General features: G+C 37.2%; 1 protein-coding gene across 4 annotated transcripts in view; it reads right to left on the minus strand.

Annotated features, from left to right (window-relative positions):
- Positions 1 to 6,024, minus strand: part of LOC108285305 (zinc finger protein 112) — a 47,720-nt gene that overhangs the window by 24,282 nt on the left and 17,414 nt on the right. For 2 of the 4 annotated variants that reach the window (XM_017502399.2, XM_037729202.1), the window contains exon 1: positions 4,537 to 4,616. The exons of 1 other annotated variant lie outside the window; for it this stretch is intronic. The gene's annotated coding sequence lies outside the window, so the exon portion shown is untranslated. Of the gene's footprint in view, positions 1 to 4,536; positions 4,617 to 6,024 lie in introns of those variants that run through there. One more of the 4 variants, XM_037729201.1, reaches the window with a different exon arrangement.

Below are 6,024 nucleotides of genomic sequence, written 5' to 3' on the forward strand. Positions count from 1 at the left end.
AAAAAAAAAAAAAAAAAAAAAAAAAAAAAAAGGTACCACAAGGGAATGTGTCTGGGTAATGGAACTGTTGTGAATCTTGACTGTGGTGGTGAAGTCTACATGACAATGCAGCTGTCAAAACTCAGAAATGTACACCAAAAAGAATAAATTCTATTGTAAGTAGAGAAGTTAAAAAAATAAATGTTAAAAACTTAAATGAGGCTGTTTTACAGGTACTTGTCAAACTTTCAAGTGCACAATAATTACCAGCTCCAGTAAAAGTGAAGCAGAAAAAGCCTTTGATAAAATACAATATCCACTCATGACAGAACTTTCACAAACTAAAAATATAATGGAATTTATAAAAATGCTTTCCCCTATGATCAGGAACAAGGCAGAGATGTGTACCCTTGCCATACCTATTCAACACTGTACTGAAAATCAGCCAGTGTAAGTGAGGCAAGAAAAAGAAATAAAAAGCATACAGATTAGGAAGGAAAAAATAAAACTTACCCTATTAATATACAACATGTGTGTCTATGGAAAATCCCAAGGAATCTACCAAAAAACAAAAACTTCTAGTGAATATAGCAAAGACACAGAATACGAGGTCAATGCACAAAAATCAGGTATATTTCTACACACTAACAATTTACAATTGGGAACCAAAATTTTAAAACAACATGATTTAAAATGGCTCTACAATAAATTATATATTATACTTGGGCATATATCTAAACAAAACATGTATAGATCTGTATGTAGAAAATCATAAAAGACTGATGTAAGAAGTTAAAGAATACATAAATGAAAGGACATGTTATATTCATGAACTGGAAAACTCAATGTGATAAAGGTAGATCTACTGATTTAACACAATGTCAATGAAAATCCCAGCTGAATTTTTGGTAGACATAAATAAGCTGATTCTAAAATGCATATGGAAAGGCAAAAGAACCAAAATAGCTAAAAACAATTTTGAAAAAAAGAGTGAATTTGGAGGAATTGAAATATCCAGTCTTATTACCATCAAGCCACAGTAAATATGATATCTTGGTGCAGGCGAAGAGCTATACACATAGTTCTATCCAACAGAACATGGTACATAAATAAACCCAAACAAGTGGTGTTGGGATGGTTGGTCATTCATATTAAAGAAATGAACCCCAACTTAACCATCGCATATTGTTAAAAAGTTAACTCAAAATGGATCACAGATTTAAGTTTAAAACCATAAAACTTCTAGAACAAGAGAAAATCTTTATGACCTGGGGCTAGGCAGACTTCTTAGACATGACATCAAAAGCACAATCCAAAAAAGATAACATTGATAAATCAGACTTCATTAAAATTAGAAACTTTTGCTCTACAAAAGATACTATTAAAAGAATGAAAAGACAAGCTACAGGCTGAGAAGAAATATTTGCAAATCACACATCCAACAAAGGACTTATATCCAGAATATATAAATAGCTCTCAAACATCAACAATAGGGAAAATGTAACCCAATTTAAAACTGGGCAAAGCATGCATACAGATACTTCAGCAAAGAAGATATAAGGATGGCAAAGAAACAAAAGAAAAGAAGTATCTGCTAAACACCATTAGCCATTAGGGAAATGTAAATTAAAGTCACAATGCTTAGAATGGCTAAAATTTAAAAAGTAAGGAAAATACTAAGTGCTGATAAAGATGTAAATAAACTGGAACTCTCTACATCATTAGTGGGAATGCAAAATGGTACAGATATTCTGAAGAACATAAATTTCTCATATGACTCAGTAACCCTATTCCTGGCTTTGAACCCTAAAGAAATAAGCACAAAAACCTGTACATGAATGTTTATAGCAGCTCTATTTATAAATGCCAAAAAGTGGGGGAAAAAGTCTATCAATCGGTGAATAAACTGTGGTATATCCATAAAGTGGAATGTTAACCAGAAGTAAACAGAAATGAAGTATTGATACATACAATAACTTGGATGAATGAATGTCAAAGTCAATTTGCTGAGTCAAAGAATCCAATCTCAAAAGTTACATATAGCATCAATTAATTTATATGACATTCTCAAAAAGACAAAACTATAGAGTTTTAGTGGTTATGGTAGTTGCCAGTGGTTACAGGTATGATGAGGGATAACTATAAGGGATAATGGGAGTTTAAGGTGATAGAACTGTTTGTTTCTGACTACATTAATTGTTATACAAACTATGCCTGTGTTGTAATAGAATTCTACACCAAAATAATAAAGTAGTCAATTTTACTGTAGGAACATTTTTAAAAAATCTGTTTCCTTGTCTGTAAAATGAGGGCAATAATAGGTTTGTTAGAAGAAATAAGTTAATATATGTAAATCATTGGAAATACAGCCTCAGTTATAAGGCATGATCTATAAATGTTATCATTTCTAACAATTTGTTTCATAGGGATTTTTTTTTAGATTATCAAAACATAACCAATCATTGCTCTTCAACTCTTCAGTACTCTGAAATAGTTGTTGGTGGTTTATATAACCTACCAATATTAAGTGAAATTAACGAATATCTCCAGGGGTTATTTCTATTCTATTTTGATACCTAATTTCAATTCTACACTGCAAATCCTTGATGCCAGCTGACCGTTGAGTAGCTACTCTAACCATAAACCCTTACCAACCTTGTACAATGTGCTGGGCACATGGAGAAAAATATGACATGGTCCCAGAAATAGAATAACTTCCAGCATATGGATATAGATAAAGAGAAATGAGAAACAAAAAATCAAACTCTATACTGGAAAAAAAAAATCATCACCATCTTTCTCCAAGGTACAACTCTCTTGTGTTCCCTAGCTTCCTCCAGTAAGTACCATCTTCAAGCTGCAAAAAATGAAAACCTTAGAGTAGCTGCTGGCATTTCCCTTTCACAGTCTTGCATATATGCAATTTATGATCATCAGTGTTTGACAATTTTGACAATCAATCAATATTATAATAACTGGATGTTGGAGATTTCCTTTAAAATACTGAAACAAAAAAATAGGGACAGGGAATTGATAGAAGACTGGCAAATGTTAACAAAGGTTGAAGTTGGGTGATGCTTCCACAGAATTATTTTAGTCATATTACATTTGGCTATGCTTATAAATTTCCATAGGAAAAACTTAAGGGAAAAATAAAAGCTATGAAGCCTATTTTGCTAAACATGGGTAAAAATCCAAAAAGAAGATCACCGAAGAGGAAAAGATTAAAATATTAATATTGTTATTGTTATATCCTGTGGTTAGCATAATTAAATTTTTTCTTTTATACTTTCTATACTTTCTTAATCTTTTACAATATGCAATCATTTCTATAATCAGAATATGAACTATAAATATTTCAAAAAAAATTAAGATGACTTAAAAAACTGATAAAAAAGTCAAAGCTCATTAACCTTTCATGGTCCTCTAGAAAAATCCAAACATGTCTTCTCAAGCTGATACTAAACACATCAAGAACTAAAGCAGTGGATGGAAACTATCTGACTTCAAATCCCAGCTTAGGATCTTACTACCTGGGTGACCTAAGATAAACAACCTATGCTCTGTGTCTGTTTGCTTATCTTTAAAATGGGAATGGTAGTACCCAACCCAGCCTCACAGGGCTCTTGTGAGGATTAAATATGTTAATTCATATAATTCTTAGAATGATCAGCACTAAATGTTTAAATACTATCATTATTACTCATGAACAAGTACTCCCTCATCCGTTCCTGCATTTATTCGACAAATATCTGGGCATCTTTGAGCAGAATTTGCCAATGAATGAAGGAAATATCGTCTCCCCTGAAAAGAAAGGATGATAAGCACTACTCAGGTGAGAATCTGCTTCCAGGTGCCAAAGAGTCATTCCCTCCTTCTCCCTGCAGCCTTTTTTCAAGAAGTCAAGGCTAACGAAGGAAAGGAGACTGGGAGAAATCAGAACTCCCGCATGAATTACAGTGGACTTCCCAGACAGGCAGGAGTGACCCTCTCCTAAAGAAAAATCTCTCAGTGATCAGAGAAGGACCAGGGATACTGCAGCTGGAGCTCTGACCCCATCCTAGGTTCACAGACGCTTTCAGGGTATTGAGTGCTTCTCAGAAAATGAAAAAGTCCTAACAACAAGAGACCCATCTTCTACCACTGTCAGGCTATGTTCTAAGTCTTTTTATTTAACTTTGAAAAGAACTCTATTAGATAGATACTAATACCATTTTAAAGAAAAAGAAACATAGGCAGAGAGATTAAGATACTCGCCTGTTATTATACTGTTAGGAAGTGGCAGAGCTGGCTGATGGTCAGGGGAAAGGGCTGGGGGAGTACAGAACCCAAGAGACTCCCAGTCCTTGCGATGTAAGATCCTGGATCCCTGGCCCTAAGTGGGGATGCGCAGCCGTCCCACACTGGAGAAGGCTCATTCAAAGAAAACACAAATCCCGCCCTTTGCCCCAAGTGGATTCTCCTCCCCGAAAGTGACCGTCGGGTTGCTACCGGCTCCCAGCAAAACGAATATCAGTACGGACGGAAGGAGCGGGACGCAGAGCGGGGAGGGCTCACCTTTCTGGGAGGAACGAAGGCCGCGGCCTAGCGTACCTGGGCCGGAAGTGACTCTGCCTACAGAGACCTCCCGGACTACGCTTCCCAGAATTCCCGATGGGATTAGAGACGGAGCCTCAGCCTCCTATAGCGGAAGTTACCCGACTACACGAGGCTCCCAAACTACACTGCCCAGAATTCCTGGGAAAACGCTCCATCTCTTTGCCTGACTGGGAAGCAAGTGCAGGCTGCCAAGCTGAGAGCCTGGATTGTATTTCACCTGTGCCGGTCCCAGAGGAATTCCTTAATTTCCCCCTTCCTGAAACCGAAATGCTTCCAAAGATAGAGAGCTCGTATATATATTTCTCTATTTTCCCCAGCGGACTGTGCGTAAAACGCTCCTTTCCTGGAGCGGGTGTCTCTGACCCTGTGGATCTTCTGGACAATTCCCGGAATTTCTTACAGGGCAGCACTTCCCCTTAAGTCGTCTCTTTCTCTTTTGGACAGTCAGTATTTGCATAGACACTATTCTCTTTTCGTTAGTCTAATTTTATACTTCTAGGCCAGCTTTACTGCCTTCCCCCTAGAGTTTTTTTTTTTTCTTAAACGCGACACAAACCCAAATAAATTCGACCAAAGCGGGCTCTACTTACCTACCGATCAATCAACCAACCAAGAAAATACCCCATAAAGGAGAGAACGGAGAAGCTTGCAATACGAAAGAAAAAACCAAAAAATTACAGAATGGAAGTGATGTGTGCGCTAAAAATGCACGTACTGAAAGGAAATTGGGCTGATGTATACCGGACACCGAATTTAAGGAATACAAAATCTCAACCTTTCTTTGACTGGATTACCTTTTTATTCCATTTCCGTGTGGACGCGTCTGAAACTGATAGTGCTTTTGCTACCTACCATAATGTATTTTTTGCAAGATCCACAAGAACATGGATGCCAAGACTCCACAAAAAACAGATGCAACCGCTGATGAGGCCATAAGCAGATGGTTCCCACGTTTCCTTGACTTTGACTACTGATGATGAAATGTGACTCATAAGGCAAATGGAAAGGCTGTATTGATACAGACAAAATGTTATTATTATGGGAAGGCACAAGTCCCTTATAACATCCTGCATTTTTTTTTCTTCCTTGGGAAAATTTATTACATCACCTATTTTCACCCTGCTCTTGTTATCATAAATACTTTAAGTTGTCTTATGGAAGGCAGAATGATTCAGGGAAGATGGTGAATGGGTTGACACGATCCAGAAAAGGAAGAGGAAAATAAAAAGGTATAACGGCCAATCTGTGAAAATGCTTAATGGCAGGCCGGGCGCGGTGGCTCAAGCCTGTAATCCCAGCACTTTGGGAGGCCGAGGTGGGTGGATCACAAGGTCAAGAGATCAAGACCATCCTGGTCAACATGGTGAAACCCCGTCTCTACTAAAACTATAAAAAATTAGCTGGGCATGGTGGCGCGTGCCTGTAATCCCAGCTACTCAGGAGGCC

The sequence above is a fragment of the Cebus imitator genome, unplaced genomic scaffold, assembly GCF_001604975.1.
Source record: "Cebus imitator isolate Cc_AM_T3 unplaced genomic scaffold, Cebus_imitator-1.0 Scaffold296, whole genome shotgun sequence".
NCBI lineage: Eukaryota > Metazoa > Chordata > Mammalia > Primates > Cebidae > Cebus > Cebus imitator.